This window comes from Lutjanus erythropterus, chromosome 16 (assembly GCF_056507025.1).
Source record: "Lutjanus erythropterus isolate fLutEry1 chromosome 16, fLutEry1.hap2, whole genome shotgun sequence".
Lineage (NCBI taxonomy): Eukaryota > Metazoa > Chordata > Actinopteri > Lutjaniformes > Lutjanidae > Lutjanus > Lutjanus erythropterus.
Window position 1 is genome coordinate 23,210,124 of NC_139332.1, and position 18,864 is coordinate 23,228,987.

The window sequence follows — 18,864 nt, forward strand, 5'->3', positions numbered from 1 at the left end:
TCTTGTTTTGTCAGTCTGTAGCCAGAAATATTCAGTTTTATATTAGAAAGCCTGATTTCTACATATTTGAGAGGCGAGAAAAAGCATTTTCAGCTTTGTTTGCATGAAAAAATACTTTGATGATTAATCAGTGATTACAATAGTTTCAAGTGTTTTTTACACCACTTTTTACAACCAGATGTACAACTTAGTTGTTGGACTTACTTACCGGATATTGCATTTTACAACTCTTATTGTTTAACCCTGAATATGCAGTTTTCTTTTGATATGTGGGAATATTCCCGATCTATTTTCCCTAAATACGATGCATAAGCACTGCAGTGCATGTATGTGCGTGTGCATGTATGTGTGTGTGTGTGTGTGTGTGCGTGCACAGTGGGTGTGGATGAGCAAAAGTGTTTACTGGCAGGAAATGTACAGTTTGCCCATGAAAACCCTGCAGAAAAAGCCCCAGAAGTTCCCTCGTCTTGCTTAATAGCTGCTGGGTCAAGTGAAGGAAAGTCTGTAGGATTAAACCTGAGCAGAGTGAGTTGCTCTCAGACTGTGGAGCACACTCTGCTCTGCCTGGGTTACAAAATGTGGATAAGTTTATGTTTTCTTTGCCTTTTTACTGGGCACCAGCCTATCATTTCTGTAAGTATTGTTGAAAAAAACAGATCTGACATTTAAATAAATTCTTCAGACCATGTGTACGGCCGTCAGATGCAGCTTGGACACGAGATGCAAGGAGCTGGTACAAACATTCTGCGCGGATAAAAATTGAAGCATTTCTATTGTGTGAGACATATGAGTGAAAAACACATCGGACTCTGTTACAGTTGAGAAGGGGTCTATTCTTAAAAAAAAAAAAAAAAGGTCTGACTGCAATTTCCATAATGTTGTCAGGCCCTTAAGGATTACGATGTAGCTTGTACTGGTTATACTCTATACTAAAGCAATTTCCAAAACTTGTCCCCATTAGTGACTTACACTCAAAAACATGGTCAAGGTTGAAAAATACCAAAGTTGCCCTTAAAATCTCTCCTCGACTTGCCTAACAGAGGAAAAGAGAGATTAAAAAAAAGAGAGAGAACCAGTTCATGAGGGACAGAAAGATTCTAACAACTAGGTGAAAATCGGCCTCTAAAGAAAAGGGAGAGGACAACTTGTGTGTGTGAAGCACTAAAAAGCCCAAAAGCCATGTTGCAGAACAAACGCCATGCACCCCACTGTGCTTTTCCACCCACCCAACACACACAACCACACACACACACAGGCCCGGAGTAAATTTAACTGTCAGCCGTAAAGTTTTCGACTATAGCAAGTGATCTTTTGCCCCCTTTTCTCTCTCCACTTTTCCTCCTCCTCCTCCTGTGTCTATGCAAATGAGTTCCTCGTTTATCCTTCTGTCCATCCTTATTTATTTCCACGTTATTGTTCTAACTATTTCCTTTTCCTTCTGTACTTAAGTCACAGCCTACTTTTACTACATTTCCTCATCCTTTGTCTCCCTCCCTCCATCCATTAATCTATCTATCCATCTCTCTTTCTCTCCTGTCTCCACAGGCCAAAGCTGACCACTGACACCCCTCTTTATCCCATGGTCCTTATCTCATCCCTCCCACCTCCCTGGAAATGAAAAACTACCCTTTCCTCTACCCTCTTTTTTCATCCATTTTTCCTTGACCCCCCCTACCCCCTACTAACCACACACACATACACACTTCTGACTGTGGGCCTCTGACACCCACCTTCTCGTCTCCCCCCGCCACCACAAAAGTCTCAAAGACCCCCAGATGTGTGCCCCCTTCATTTCCATTTCAAAAAAGAACCACCTCCCTCCTTCCCTCCATCATCCATCTATCCATGCATCCACTTCTTCACACAGCAGTAACACACTGATACACACACATACACACTCATCAGCAAGTCGACTTCTGTTCTTTTTTTTCGTGAGAGACAAAATAAAAAAAAAATGCTGACCATGACAAATATCACTTATCAGATCCTTTAAAGGGATGGACTGTTGAACACCAATGGAAGACTTCCCCTTTTCGTGAAATCTTTTTAAAAACATGCTGACCATCAAAATTATTATTTATCTATAGGAAGGAACATGCTGATGATGACAATTTTCATGAATCTCTGTGGTCTTCATATGCTGGTTGAGGACCCAAAGGTAAGTCTTGAGGAGGTTATCGCTCAAGGCTACTTGGATAGTGTTTTTAAAATTGCGTGTTTTTTTTGGGCTGATCAAAATCAATACTGACTGATAGCTGACTAATTTCAGTCTGGTTGGTACGTTCAATCAGAGAAATTGAGCCCATTTTACTTTGACTCTCCTGCAAACAAATACCTAAAAGTTTCCTTAAAAGTAGAAAAAGTAAGTTGTCTTTTGCTGTTAGTAAATGGATTAAAAAAAAAAGAAAAAAGCTAATTGTTGAGTTTCATTCCCAGGACGTCACATAAAACATCTCGAGCAGCAGATAAGAAGGTACAGGTGGATGGCGAGGCATCACCACACACTTCTGGTGGGTCATGGAAGATGACTGAGAGGAATTATTTTTGTACAAGTCTATGCAGGATTTTCCCAAAAAACAATGCATAGTTTGCCTGTATATGCAAATAAATACTATTCAGTAAAAATTCCATGATTTTCTGTTTATTGTTCTGTAAAAAGATTTAATATAACAGTTCCACTGTGGGGACAGAGAATCAGAATATGGCTGCGACAAATGATTGTTGTCATTGGTCAGTTAATCTGATGATTATTTTCTTGATTCATCAGTTAATTTACTGTTCTATAAAATGTAAGAAAAAACCTTCTAATGTCTTGTTTTGTCTGATCAACAGTCCAAAACCCAGTTCAGTTTACAGACCAGATAGACTCAGATAGAAATCTTTTCTTTGGTATTTGATTATCAGGGCCCACGTTACAGATTGATTAACTACATTTTTCAGTTAAAATGAAAATTGAAATGCAAAACTGATCATTCCCACTGATCCCTGTAAGATCATAATTAACTGTCACATATACTTTGATAAGTCTTACAGCTGCATGACATTAGAGCTGTGTATTGGCAAGAATCTGGTGATACAATATATACTAAGATATACTGTAAACAAGGTGATATGTTGCTATTTATAAATATAATTTTAGGAAAACTGTCATAGAATAAAGAACACACCACCATATGCATAACATTTAAGTTAACAAAGTTAACTTTTTTTTTATGTAGTCAGAAGAGGGAAGTTGCCATTAGGCAGCCCTGGGTTTGAACACAACACAGAATTAACCACTTTTGCATGCATCTTTGCATGCATCCAAAATCCTGATACAGCGCTTTTGAGAATAGATACGGTGTCACAAAACATATTATTGTGATACTCCACCCCTGCATGATATGGTAAAAAAAAAATCTTGTGGTTTTTGTGACAGATAGTGTGATTGCTGGAATATCATCTGTAAATCCTGTTTTGCAAAACAGCGTACTGTGTATAGTCCAATGCCAGCAGCAGAGACAACCCTTTCATTGACATTACACTGCAGATAATGTGTTACTGAAAGTCAGATGTAATAAAAAAAAAAAGAAAGAAATCTACCTCAGCCAACCAGCTATGGCTTACTGCCCGGAGTCAACTGTTTCACTGAACATCAGAGTTTCCTACATTATATACTGTATGACACACACGTTAAACTAAAGTTTTTGTATCAGGACAAGATGCTACACCTTTAAATATGCCGATTAAGCACTCTTAACTGCTGTGAAAGAAGATGAATCCCCGCTTCTTTCAAAGTTTATGTGGTTTGAAGCGAAGCCCTGAGGGCATCAGCTCAAACTGTCTGCAGGGCTGTACCCTCTAAAGCCCAAAGCTGCTACAGCAGGATTATTTAACGGCAGCATCAGAAAACCGAGCCCAGCCCCATCCTGTGGAGAACAGGTGAGACTGTTAGCTGTATCTAACCACTTTTCACTGATTCAGTCAGAGTTGGCCAGAAAAGTCAAGCTGGACCAGAGGCAAGTTGGAAGGGTGTCATATCTCCCTGTGCTTTCTTCCTGCTGTCTCTGTGCTGCAGAGCAGCCGCCCAGAGTTACATGAATAAAATAACACAACAGGCCAGACTGGCCATTCATGAATTACAGTTACCAGATCCATGCTTAATCTTTATTTTAAGGTTTTTTTTCTACAGTCCAAACAGTGCACACAGCCAGAGGCACGCACAAAAAAATCTGCACGGGGTGGTGTGGCTATTCGCTTTATACTGAAAAAAAAGAAAGAAACTTACTTGTTAGTCGTTTAAATCATAGTTTTAATTTGACGGGACGCCATAAAAAGTCTGCCCCTTATTACACAGACACACGCACACATACACAAACACTCGCACTGACAGACACACGCACGCATGCATACACACAGTGAGGACAAAGACTACTTTGAAAAGTTACTCAGCCACCAGATGTTTTAGCCAGATCCCAGACTACAATACTAATGGGGCTGCATGTGCACGTGTGTGTGTGTGTGTGTGTGTGTGTGTGTGTGTGTGTGAGAGACAGAAAGAGAAAGAGCCCAACAGTTTTAAACGCGGCAAAAATGAGTCCCGTTCCTCAGCAGGTATGTAGTTCTAACAAAACTAGAGAAAGGTACAAACTGCTTCATATTTCACCAAATAGTTGGTGATTAATTTAATAATCGATTAATTGTTGTATCTCTAAATCAGTTAATCGTGAAAATAATCAGCGTAACTGATAACGAAAATGATCATCAGTTGCAGTCCTACACACATATATACAGAAAACATAGATCCACATATAAAAATGGCAATTTTCTGAAATATCATTAAAGCATTTCATAGTTGACAGGGTTAATATTTTTTGCACAAATACACAAACACACCCATGCATGAAATAAAGAGGTTGTAGCTGGCGATGATGCTGTATGACTGCAAGACGCGCGCAGGGGAAAAGACACGTTTGCCACAGAGGAGACTGCCACATCAAATCTTGGGAGGAAATATTATTGTGACTGGGAAAGATCACAATAGCAAACAAACGTCAGTGCATATTTACACTTGAAATGAAAGTTAATTGCAATCTCCGAGCAAGGAAATCAAGTATTTTGACAATGGTTACAGTATGATCAAGCACACGTGACACGAACAGCTTCTCTCATCTTGCAGTACAGTGAAAATGAGAAAGAGACAGAGATTTAGAGATAAAGAAACAGAGGCGCTTACAGAGAAAAAGGAAAAAGTGAAACAGAGACAGAGAAGAGCAGCTAAGAAATCTGTGTGTGCGTGTCTGTGTGTGTGTGTGTGTGTGCAGGTTCTTGGTTTGACTGTTGACAGGGCAGACAGTTAACCTTCAGTACAGAAATAAACAATCAGTGAGTCAGTTCAATCATAACCAAGCAGAGAATGAGACAGATTTGACCTCAACACAAGGAGATAAGTGCTGATAGACTGTTAGAATAACTGATAGCCATCTATCAACGACACTGAACTGTCTGCAGATAAATGCTCTCCAATACTGCAGGCTGACTAAAGTCGTGTATTCCTGATTTTATAAGATATAGAGCAAGAGCAGACATTATTTTAATGAAATATATTGAACTTCAGAGACTTAAAATAACTCAGCTTTGGCTCCATAGTACATTGTAAGAAATCTAGGAATTTAGTGGAATCAACTTTCTCATTAACTTAACATAAACAGCCTACATGTTTTATTAATTCAAGTTAGTTAAACTTTAAATTTCTGGTGTTTATTTTCAGAACTTGTAAACATAAGTTCTTTGAAACCGAACTCATTGATTCATTCAGTAAACTTTCGAAAGAAACATGATATCGGTTAAAACTCTGAGAACATTCCTCTTTATAGTTTGAAGAACATATATGATGAAAACATGACGTGTGTCTCTGATTCACTTTAAAACACTACGATCCATGATGGAGGTCAGTATTGAATTCATTCCCTACCTCCTTACACTTAAAATTCAATAAATTCTCTGGGAGCAGTTTCACATATTGTCTTTGTGCCAATGCTGGAACAAAGTAGCTCCAACAGGAGCAGCTGCAGCTTTAAGGTTTTTTTAATTTATTTTTATGTGAAACGAAAAAAAGAAAAGGAAAAAGCAAAAGGAAATCAAAGTTGCTTGTAACGTCCATCATTGTGACTGAAGAGTTGTTGATTCAACTAAATATCTTAAGCTTATTCAATATGTTTTCTCGTGTACAATTGAATTAGTATCAAATTTATTTGAGCAGAAAAGTTAATTTGTTTTAATCATTACAAAATCAGTTTAACTTCTCTATTCAAATTCAATCAACTTAGCAGCTCTAACACTAACTTTTCTAAATTAAAATAAATAGTTTACTTTTACAGTGTAGATTAAAGAAAGGTAGTGTTATATTAAATACACTTCTTTTTCTAACTTATTGATAAAATTCAGATCTAAAACTCAATACAGTGTAAAATACTTGATCTTAGAGTTAGAAAGCAACAGGTGGATGTTTTGATTCACTGTGGGTAATTTCGCTACGTGCATGAAGTCAAATGAATTTCTTTTCATTCAGAATCAATCGACTGTGTCTTCACTTTGGAGTGAGACAACTTTTACCCAAGTAGCTTCCTTGATAGAAAAAAAATGCCACTTCTACTTGAGAAAAGTCTCGCTGAATTAAGCATACAGTACTTGAGGAAAATGGTTCAGTACTCTCTCCATCTGCGTCTTGCACAGCCTTTTCAGCTTCAACACAAAGAAGCTTACAGCATAAATCACATTCAAATTCATGCCACTTATGCCACTGTCACATTTTCCGTAGATAATTTTCGCTGTCTGTCTGCTGGGTGCTGCGTGAAAAAACTGGAAGAAATTACAGATGGAGCTGTGCTCACGGGAACACTCCAGCACAGTATACAAATGTACATTCTTACAGCTTTTGAATGCATGTCGCAATCACTCTGTATAATCTCCTCATTATACTATACTGTCTGATAAACCAGAGAAATACTGTAACTATATGAATCTGTGTGCCTGCACTAGGCTTTTGAATACAGCACAAATTAAAATTGCATTTTAAAAATCATCATCCAAACTCTTTATTTACGCTCTGACTTCAGAATTATTTAGTGATATTGTACATTTATTCCTTTCTGCAGCTAGTTTATTTCTTCCAGACACTTAGAAATGCATGCCATGTGCGTTTCAACGTACTTTTTTTTTCTTTTTTATTTCTTAATACACGCATCGAGGGTGATAAAACATATTTAACTACGTCCTAAATATAGAGACAGATATATGGCAAGGTTTGTAGGAAGCTTATATCCTGACACAGACTTCCATATCTCCCTGCAGTAATTGAGAACAGGCAAACTTTTATATAACACAGTATGTACTCTGATAAACACTAAACACTGGCACAAAGAAATAAAACAAAAAATAATCTGACAAAACCAAACTCAAACTGCATGTTTACAGGGATGGATTATCTCGGTCTTGATTCTTTTCAAGTCATTTCAAGTTTTGTTGTTTTTTTTTTTACACTGAAAACAAATAAATGACAGAGAGAGTGTTTTTTTTTTTTGAAGCTCTGATATCCTCCTCTGTGTTAACTATATACTGACACCACCAGAAATAGTGGTAAAAGAAAAAGAGAGCAGAAATCTACGCAAATAACACAAACAAAAAGTTCTGGCCACCGTGTATTTATGGCATACGAGTATAAATTACATGAAATAATCACACATGTCAAAAAGAAAATAAAATGATAAATGATGTACCTATGGGAACCTGATTTAACAGCTTCAAGTAAATTTGTACCACTCCACTAACCACAACCTCTTAAAATACTGTTTCTATGAGAAATAGGAGGATTTAAATTCATTATGCAAGGATTAAATATTTATAAAGGGCAATTCCTCAATAACTCACCTCAATACCACAATTGATTCCCCTCCTTAATGATTTTTCCTGCAGGTTTATACTCAGTATTTATCATTGTCAATTACAAGTTAGGCTATTATAATTGGACTTTGCCTTTTAATATGAATATGGTGCTCCATTTTTAAACGTGAAGCCATTAAGAGGAAGCTTTTATTGCCTATTATCACAACAAGACCTACAATGCCGGTGGAAAACATAAATCAAACCTCCTTTTAACTTTTAATGCAACATAAGAGTGTAAATAGGCTGACGGAGTATATTTACAGCATCTCAATAAAAAACACTATTAACTATCATTTTATAACGCAAAGAGTAACACAAACACAAATACCCGAGGGCTTTCCAAACGTTTCTTATTAAGATCTCTGCGACACTGACATTTAAAACACATGTAGGTTTGGTTTATTCACACAAATCTGATCAGACATCCAAAGACCAAACACACTCAGTCTACTTTGTTTCAAGATAGTTGCTGACAACTGTTTATAGGAACGCTACATTTTTCTCCTAATGACACACAGTCATCAACATTTGCGTTCTCTTTTTGTTCCTTTTTTCCTTTGCTTAACCCTTCAAACCGAGGACAACACCTGCACTATAGCTGGGAGGAAGGGGACAGCTGAAGACGAGCAGCAGCTCAAAGGCACACAAAGTTTGAGAAAATGTGTAACTTGTGTCTATATGATTTAGAGTTGTCCCCGAACTTTACATTTTGTTACAGGACTACTATAAAAAATGCTCTATACCTCTTTTGATACCACGCAAAAAAGAAAAAAAGTCCTAGGCACCCAAAATAGTACCTTTTTTTCTTTTTTAAATTAACAACCTGCACACAGCGCTGGTATAGAAAAAAAAATGACTGAATACTGTTTAGGTTTGTAATGCTGCAAGCCAAATTTCATACAAGAAGTTGACAAAAGCACGTACATCCAAACACAATAAATACTAGATGCTGGACAGAGGTACGTGTTAAAAAAAAGGAACAACAGAGTCTGCACACTAGATAATGCTCCCATGAACATTTATTCCTATACCACCATGTGACTTTTCAGGTGCGAGCCCTTCTTCAGACACTTCTGCAAGCCAAATTTCAGGCAGGACAAAAAAAGAGTGAACAAAAAAAGGTCTTGCATTCAAATAATTATTTTCTGACTTTGGTACTTAGATACTAAAGCAATACAGAACATAAGGCAGATTGTTTATTTGTTCACGTTATAGGCAGCACTGTGTCTATATTTTCTCCTTTTTCTTAATTCAAGTTTAATATACACATATATTTAGCTCCACTTGTGTTTTATATTTAAAGTTACTTTTGTAAGTATTAAAAATGAGAAGTGAAATTTTAATGTTTCAGTGCTCTGATATAATTTATGACAATAAAGCCTATTATTAAACTGTAAAATGTCTTTGTCACCATGATTGAGGGATCATTGCAAAAAGTGTGTGCCTACGTTAGTTAGTACATTTTTTATAGTCTGTATTAAAGAATATCTGCCGATGTATTGATATCAGAATATTTTTACTCCCTAACATCTGTATAGACATTGTCCCCATAAATCCTGTATCTGTCACGCCCTATTTGATGCTATCAAATGTCTAATTAACAGAGTCTGTATCGTTTTAAACGCATTACATTGAAAAAGTATCAGTGTCGATCCTTCTGACAACCTTAGTTCAATTAAAGTTTGAAGACAAATTTTCCTAGTATGGGAAATGCACCGAAAAACTGAGAACAGACTCCTGCAGGGGCTGGAGGCTGCACAATTTGGTTTTTAAAAAAAAGAATATCGAGAAGATTTTGATACATATTGGGATTGTAATATGATTTATGATGAGTGTGAATTATCATTTTGGCATCACAATTTTCATTTTTACTGAAAAAAAATTATTCATGTCTTGATGATGTGACATTTGTTGGGATCTGTACCTAACGAACATGTTTTCTTACATCTGGAGAACAAGATTTGGTTGTGCATCTCTCCTACATATTTCCTTTATCAAAAATTTGCAGCATCTGCAATCTGGGCATTGCACTTGTCCATATTGTGATTTCATTATTTCGATTAATTGTGCAGCTCTATTTCAAATATGCAGCACCAAAAAAGTATTGAAATATCAATACTTTGGACAACCTTAGTATGACTGTCATGCTTGTTTGTCACGTCCAACATGGAACACACTGGAGTAGTGAGGACAAAATCTAATCATACAACAAAACTTATATTAGAAACAGCAGTTGATTTTCTCACGATTCAGCAAATGAGCACTGAGCATTTTTCAATTAGATCTTGATTTATTTGAAAGTTAATTGAACACAGCCTCGGAACAAATCATCCACTTGTGTTTTACACAAGGTCAGAACTCGTATGAACAGTGATTGATAACTGAACGTCTGGGTGCACAGGAAGCATGAGCGTGCCAAGTGCAATGCTGAGTCAAAGCAGTCAGAACTCGCAACTCATAATAACACGTCACATAACAAGCCAGCAGGTTTCTCAGACAAGTGAGCTTTCGTTAACTACCTCAGGAGCCAAAGGATTAGAAATTGCTTCCAAATCTTTCTGGATGCATAAAATACAGCACATATCCATTTAGAACCAACATCATCTGCTGCATATTTTAGAGATTCAACCAAACCTCACAGGCAGTAAGTTACAAGGAGCAAGCAGGTGTTGGAGGGTTTTGAGCGTAACCTTTTGGTGACAGCGGAGTCTATGTAACCACAAGCCCATACTGCTGCCTGTGTCATCACCTTGCACTGGTATATGCCTAAATCCGCTCAACCACCACTTTATCAGTCTCCACTGTATCGTGACAGAAGGATTATTTACTCCCACAGATCAAAGGAAGAAAAATTGTCCCATATTTAGGATTTGTCTGTCCCGAAAAAAAAAAAAACTAAAGAAAAGGGGGAAAAAAAGAATCATTTCACCCCAAACCAAGACCATGTGCTCGTTATCTGAAGCAGGCCGTCTAAAAGACAGATTTAAAAGTCTAAAATAAGACCAAAGACATTAGAGACAAACTCAAGCCTAAACAAGGCTGCACGAACCACAGACAGAGTGGGGATGACATTTTGGGCATTTAGCAGACACTCTTTTCCAGAGCGACTTCCAGTAAATGCAACAGGAGAATAAAGCTCAAATCCCTGTATCACAGACGTTACAAGCAGCTAATATAAAGCAATGAAAGAGCCAAAACAATGTGCCCAGACAGTTAAATAAGTTAAAAACAATTGTGTCCTTGGGATATGAGCAAAACAAGAGACTGGGTAATAAAGAAGTGCGAGCTGCAGAGCTTTGAGCCAAGAGAGCCAGAAGCCTTGCAAAAAGGTTTTTTCTTTAAATAAACTATCCGTGACAAATGGAGGTTTTCCTTTATCTGAACTGCAGGCAGGGTTGAGATGAAGAACGGCTGATTGCTCCACTAGATACTATCTTTTCCTGCTTATTGGAAACAATGAGAGTTAAGACAGTTCACGATCATAAATAAATGGGATCAGAAATTACAAATAAATGAGATTTGTGGATCCACATGAAGGAAAACACTTTAAAACGTGGAGAAAACAACATCCTATCCCTGTGGTATCTGCTTTGTTGCTAAGATTAGCTGAATACAGATTAGATTTTATTAACTCAGGAGCTTAATGATGAGGTATGGAGATGTTAGGTAAATGTCAGCTGTGAACACTTGGGCTTTATTATTTTAAGAGGGCAGAAGTAAAACTCCAAACTTAAATAAAACAGTAAAATCAAAGTTTTTAAACAACTGCTCCTGTTGCCACTTCAGTCACTCCAGTTGTGACTCACAGTTAAATCCTAAACTGTCTCAACAATGCAAAATATTTAGCTCAACTGATTTTAGAGGGCTGTTCTCTCTTAAAGTCAGAGGGACAACTGTTTTTTGTTTTTTTTTTTCGCTTCCACACACTCCTCTGTGGTGGGCAACATGTCCGTGAATGGGATTATCTCATGTTACTAGCATGTTTATATGCCACCCAGAGCTGCGACAATTAGTCAGTTAATCAATCAGTCAATCAAGACAAAATTACTGGCCAACTGTTTAATTATTCAATCAACTGCAAGCAAAACCTTAAACATTTGGTTCTTAAATGACAGTATTTGCTGGGGTTTTTTTGTCATTTATGACAGTAAATGAAGAGTCTTTGGGTTTTGGACAGTTGGTTGGACAAAAGAAAAAATCTGAAAACGTCACTTTGGGCTGTCAGAAAATGTGTTTTCACATTTTTTTTTCAGACATTTTATAGACAAAATGATTAATCGTAAAAATAAGCCGCAGGGAAATATATTAATATTATATCAGTATCTTGATATGAGACTAGACATCATCTTAGATTTTGGATACTGTTATACTGTACTCAGGCTAATAGCTGTCTTACTGGTTTTAAAGGCTGCGTTATTATTTATTATTATGAATCAGTACTCGTTTGCTGCAGACAAGTGATGTAATTTCTGGATTTACCAGACTGTTCTAGCTGTTCTATTATTTGCCTTTACCCACTTAGTCATTACATCCACATTACTAATGATTATTTATCCAAAATCTCATCATGTTAATATTTTGAGAAAGCAACACGTCATATTCATAGTTGATTGAGACAAAAAATATTGGCACATTTGATTTTGTTCATATCGCCCAGCCCTGTCAGCAGATTAATCAATAATCAAAATAAAAGTTAGCTGTAGACCTAATGACATCTACCTACAGAATGCCAGTTTACAGAGCAGCAATATTAAACCAAGATTAACTGAGATTAACTGAGATAAATTATGACAAGGACACAATGCTCTGAGAAAGGACACGTGTCAGAAGAAGAAGAAGAGAGAGAGAGAGAGAGAGAGAGCAGCCACTCAGGTTATAACAGGAGTTATTACTTGTGTCCTCCTTAGTAATGACAGATTTTATGAAAGGAAAATAAAATGAATCACCTGACCCTAAAACTTCTGATGTATCATGTAGAAAAAGTACAGCAGAAGTTTTCCACAAGTTTGACAAACTTCTAATCTAATCCTGTAAACTTTTTTTCCTAGCGTAGGTGAGGTTATTGATTTTACTTTCTAAGGTCTTGACCCACTGTTTGGTAAAAATGTCCTTGTTCGAGCTTTATACCAAACACACTTTTACTCCTACTTTAAGACAGCACTGCTTTCTGTCCTATTTCTTTGCCTTATTTTTTTTTTTAAATTGCAGATAACTTTACAGCTGCAACAATCAGTCGATTAATCAGTCAATCAAAAGAAAATTAGTTGCCTAATTTTGGGTTTTAGACTGTTTAGACAAAGGCAGCAATTTGAAGAGGTCTGTTTGGGCTCTGGAAAATTGCGATGAGCAGTTTTGACTTTTTTTTAGACATTTTATAGACTAAATGATTTATTGTGAAAATAGCAGGTTTATTGATAATGAAGAAGCCCACACGTTAGAAGAAGAGAGACAGCAGCAACTGATACACTGAAGTTATGAAGCATTCTCCTCAGTAATGACAGATTTTAGCAGGTAATGTAAAAGGAATAAAATACCTCACCCTAAAACTTCTGATGTATCACATAGAAAAGGTACAGCAGAAATGTGCTGCAAGTTTGGCAAACTTCTATCGATACTGTAAACCTTTTTTTCTACTGATTCTTATCTAGCGTAGGTGAGGTTATTGATTTTACTGTGCAAGGTCTTGACCCACTATTTGCAAAAATGTCTGTGTTCCAGTCTGTCTATCAAACACACTTTGGCTCCTCTTTTAAAACAGCACTGTTTCCTTTCTTAATTTCTTTACCTTTATTTTTGCAAATTGCAGAAAACCTTACATTTCTATAAGTACTGCACTTTATTGCGATTTTCATTTGCTTTTTTAACACTAGACTATGGGAAAAAAGTTGACTTATACATTTCTGGAGACAGTATATTATTATTATTATTATTATTATTAATGATAGTTCCAAAAGCAACGCACATCACGTCAGTCAGACTTTCCGAGATTCATTTCAGCCGCATCATTGCAATTCTTATATACTGCAATTCAATGTTATGATTTATTGCAATTTCTGTTTGGTTTTTGTAGCACTAGATCATGCGAAAAAGTTGAGTAATACACTTCGAGACACTGTATATCATGAGTCACAGTTCCAAAAATAATGCACATCACATGACAAAAACTGCTACATTCAGCTGTACCTGCTCATCAAGCTAGTGCTACAAGAATAATTAAGATACATTTAAATAAGAATCAGCTCATGAATGAAAAAACACTATTAAAGAGTTTGAAAAACGGTGCATAAGAAACATTTCCTTGTCTGTAACACCATGCCGGCTGCTCTTTTACACTCCCTCTCAAACTTTTTCCCTGGTAACGCAGCACTGCTTTGAAACGACCAAAGAAAAATGCATGGCAGCCCACAAAATCACTACAGTTGTTCCTCGTGTCTTACAGAACATCAAACCATCAATAAAACACAGGAGATACATTCCAGCTAGTTGAACAGGACATTTCTGACTTCCCTCACTCCATGTGTTCTCTCTGTTTCTGTCTTTCTCTCTCAAAACTTTCTCTCTTCCCAGTTCCACCGCAGAGACTTCACATATTGCAGCCATATGAGTAAGTCATGGCTGTCTCCACACACACACACTCACACACTCACACTCACACACACACACACACAGGAAAAAGTGCTGTGCTCTCTCTCACTCTGTCTCACACACACATACGGGAAAAAGTTTTACAAGCAGAGGTTCTCTTTAGGAAGTCGTCAACTGTTTTGACGTTTAATAGCGGCTACGAACAAGGCCGTAAGATACAATAATATCCAGTGTCTGGAAAGAGGAACACTTTTTAAAAAAGTTATAGATTGATACATTGATAGATCAGATGGTTAGACACATTTTAAAGGAACTTGTTAAATGTATGTAAAAAGTTTCACAAAGGCGTATTACATGCATGATAGCTGAGGATCTAAGCATAGATTTTTCTGACATATAACTATTCAAAGTTAAGAGCGACTGCACACGAGGCTGGAGTGTGTTGCATCTCAGTGTGTGGGAACAAGGGAAACCTTAGCAGGCGAGATGAACAGGACAGCAAACTTTTTCTGAAAAAATATTCCTAAAAATAGTAAAAGTAGATGTCAGTTAAAAGCAGCTGATTTGCTGCATTTACTACATGAAGTCCCATAATGAGTATTGAACTATTGAATCAGTATAATCTAAGGCTGAAAATAAAGATTACTATCATTGTCAATTAATCAATCAATCATTTTCTTGATTTATCAATTAGGTGTTTGGTCTGTAACATGTTAGTAAAAGTGAGAAGCCTAAGGTAATGTCTTCAAATGTCTTTTTTGTTTATAGACAGAGAGAAGTTAAAAAAAAAAAAAACAACCTGAAAATATTTACATTTAAGAATCTGGAATCAGAGAATTTTGACTTTTTTTTTCTTTAAAAAATTACTCAAATCAATCAGAGTTGTTGGCAAATTAATTCAACAGTTGACAACTAAAGCATTAATAACTCTAGCTTTAATATAATCTCTGTCAGTTTCAAGAAAATTTTAAAAAGCAATAGAAAAACTTGTTAAAAAGTTACACTGCAGCTGTACGTAAAATAAATTCACTGGATGCTGAATTTTATCTGGGATAGAAATAGCAGCGCTTATAATAGAAAACTTCGGTAACTTGGATGACATTACTGTGACTTCATTAAGTCTTTTTGTTTCAAAAAGTAATAAAAACAACCATTTGTCATGCTGCTAAATCTTACAGAAGATGTGTGGCTTCCACTGCTGTCGGTCCTTTGATGTAAAAAGTTATGTGCTTAAAAAAGTCCAAACAAATACTCAACGTTCACAGCTTCAAAATCAGAGTTGCTGCTTGTAAAACTGTAAAGCAAACTAAACTTTAAAAGTTTCACAAATCATTTTCTCCATTTCTATTTTTCCTTAAGTGATCCCCAAAGCTGAACAGATGCGTGTCTAACTTTTCTTTACTGCTGTGGCCGAGCGTGCAAAACTTTTAAACGTTTGTCACAGAAAATATTTAAGAGCGTTTAAGATTTCAGATTTACATTGTGCTGTTTCTCCGTAAACTGCTTATAAAAAGTTAGTGCAATATTTCCTCAAACTTTCTCCTTGACAGTGAAATGCTCCAAAGTTAAAAAAAAAAAAAAAAAAAAGTAGACAGACCTGCTTTATATTTAAAGGACAGAAGAAAAAGCCAATAAAACTTTTGCAGCTTCACAAGGTTGTCCACTGAGTAAATGATTTAATTAATCACTTAATAAAATACAAAACTGTCCGCTTTTCAAACAACAAGTTGTGGGGTCAGAGTAAAGTCTCACAGGCCTGCTCTGCTTTTAAAAAATTACTAAGGTTATCTGTTGAATAAAAGTCGGTCCGCACACATAAGCAGTTCTTTGGGGGCCAGATTTGGAGAACTGTGGAGGACTATGTAAAAAGCTTCCTTGCAGTGTGTGCCTCATTGTGCTGCCTTCACATACTCTGCTCTCCCCACGGAGTTGTCATGCCTACCCAGCTCCCTTATCTCAAAGGAACATCACAGTTTCTTACAACAGAGAGGGGGGGTACAACTTTTTCAAAGTTGAGTGGAAATGCAACTCAGGCTTCACGGCATCACCCATGAAAACTTTCAACAACAACAACAAATAGATAAACCTGAGCTAATAAGTACTTGTTGTTCTGTAAAGTTGATAAGACAGGATGTTTGGGGATCTTTTACGACAATTCACATCCACCATGCGCTCTCGGGCTCTCTAACAATGAAAGAGGTGCAAAAAACAGCGCCATATCGGCTGTAAACCACTTGATAAACACAATCTCTTTGATCTAGACTTGCACTACTTTCCTACTTTTAACTACGAGCATCTTTCGGGAGCTAAAACTCTTTCCCTCTTTCTCCACGACGTGCGTCACTCGGAGGAGCAAGAAGAAATGTGAACTTGAGTATCAAGTTTGCAGTCAGAATAGTAATGAAAAAGTTATCAATGAAAACAAGGGAAAAAAAGTAACACATGATAGTTAGACTCTGAAGTGACCGAATCGCTCAAGAGTCGCCGGCTTCTAGCGGCTCAAGCCAGGATGCCACTTATCGCAAATTAATGTCAAAAAAAAACAAGAAACAAAACTTATAAAAAAACAAACCTACTTGAGGCGACTACTCCACACGTCCCCTCGCTGCTGGCTTCAAACTCAGTCTTAAATCAAAGCAGTAGCCGTCCCCAGTAGCCCCCCAACAATTTGTATTTGTGTAGCGTTTGGGTGTCCTAACCTAAATGTAAATTGCCATGTGAATTCAAAGCGGTGCTGCTGCTCTTTTTCCTCTCTCTCATTCAGCAGCAGCAGCAGCAGCAGCAGATCCCTCTTTCCTTGCCGACGCTGCTCAGGCCGTTAGTTACATAAGACGCAAAGCGACTGCTGCCCGTCGTAAAACTACCCAACGGCTAACACACAGCAATATTTTGTCTCCTAAACGCACCATTGAGAGCTTCCCGGCTTCCCTTTAAGACGAACATTTTCCCTCACTTATCCGACAGCATGCATTTCGACCGGCTACAACTCCAACCGTGCGCCGCCGATGCGTTTTTTTCCTCTTTTTTTTTTACAATGTCACTGCACCAACTAGTGTAGAAGAGAGGTGCATTTGTAGTGTTTCTTTTGGTGCTGCTTACCTGTTGATCAAAATAAGCATTAGCCTCTTTTCTCTCTCAGTGTGTGTCTCTTTCAGCAGCCTGTTAAGATGGTGGCTGGCTGGCTGGCTGGCTGGCTGGTTCGTCTCTTTGTGGGGTTTTTGTTTGTTGATGATGTCGGACGGGGTGACTGTGTCTTGGCTGTCTCTTTTTTTCTTTGGTCTGAGAGGGAAAGAGAGATAGTTAAGGCTTCGCGGCAACACTGACACCGACTGATTTAGTAGTGAGTTAGGTAGGTTGGCTCGGGTGTTGTAATAATATTCCGACGTTATAGTTTGTTATTCAGCCCCTGGCCACAGCAAACCAAAGCAGTGCAGCTCGTTATCTGTAATTTTTTTTTTTTTTGTTCAGACTAGTGTTATCGCTTTGCTGTGACAGGACCTCTCTGCCTGTCTCTCTGTAGGCTGTGGGCATTACGTCAGAGAGGAGGAAGACACAGCAGCTCTATTAATATCAAGAAGCCACCCGAAGACTGACTCTTAAAGTGACACACACTTATTTGAAACAGTTAATAAGCAAAATCAACCACTCAGATAAAATCAGCAACATCGACTCTTAAAGTGACACAAACTGCAATTCACTTATTTACGCTGTTAATATACTGGACCAAATCGACGATTCGCCCGACTAAAACAACACTCAGTCTTAAAGTGACACACCCTCAGAATAACTTATTTTAAAAGTTATTAAACCAAATCAACTAAAATCAGCAACATTCACTCGTAAAGTGACACACTTTACTATCATTTATTTACACTGTTAGTAGACATTATGTACTCGAGATACTTGTTAAAGAAAAACTCTGGTAAAAATAGAAACTTCTTAACTCAAGTAAAAGTGAAAAAAATGTACTCAAAGTGTAAAAGTAAAAAGTCACCCTCTGCAGGACATTTCTGTCTGCTATTTTTGTTCAAATCTAGCTGAACCTGATATTTTCTCTATGCTCATATCTTTCTTATCTGTTGCATATTGTTACTGTCACTGAAATAAAGAAGAAATGCCTCTGTGTATTTGAAATGGAGTCAAACAGGATAAAGTTGACATAATTATATAGTGTAATTTATTGTTCAAACTCAAAATGTCTTTAAAATAATAGAGTATACAGTAATTGGTGAAAACCTTGTGTTTGGATAACAGCAGACTAACTCCTACAACAGGTCTGGATCACTCATAAATTGTGTTCGTACCTGAAAGAAAATTTATAATATGAGAAAAGTGGTGAATGCAACAAGTTCTCGA

General features: G+C 37.1%; 1 protein-coding gene across 2 annotated transcripts in view; it reads right to left on the reverse strand.

The window, feature by feature from the left end:
• Positions 1-18,181, reverse strand: part of trps1 (trichorhinophalangeal syndrome I) — a 167,528-nt gene extending 149,347 nt beyond the window's left edge. Inside the window, exon 1 of one of the 2 annotated variants that reach the window (XM_084739336.1) lies at positions 17,608-18,181. The gene's annotated coding sequence lies outside the window, so the exon portion shown is untranslated. Of the gene's footprint in view, positions 1-17,084; positions 17,452-17,607 lie in introns of those variants that run through there. The other variant, XM_084739335.1, reaches the window with a different exon arrangement.
• Positions 18,182-18,864: the final 683 nt, after the last annotated feature.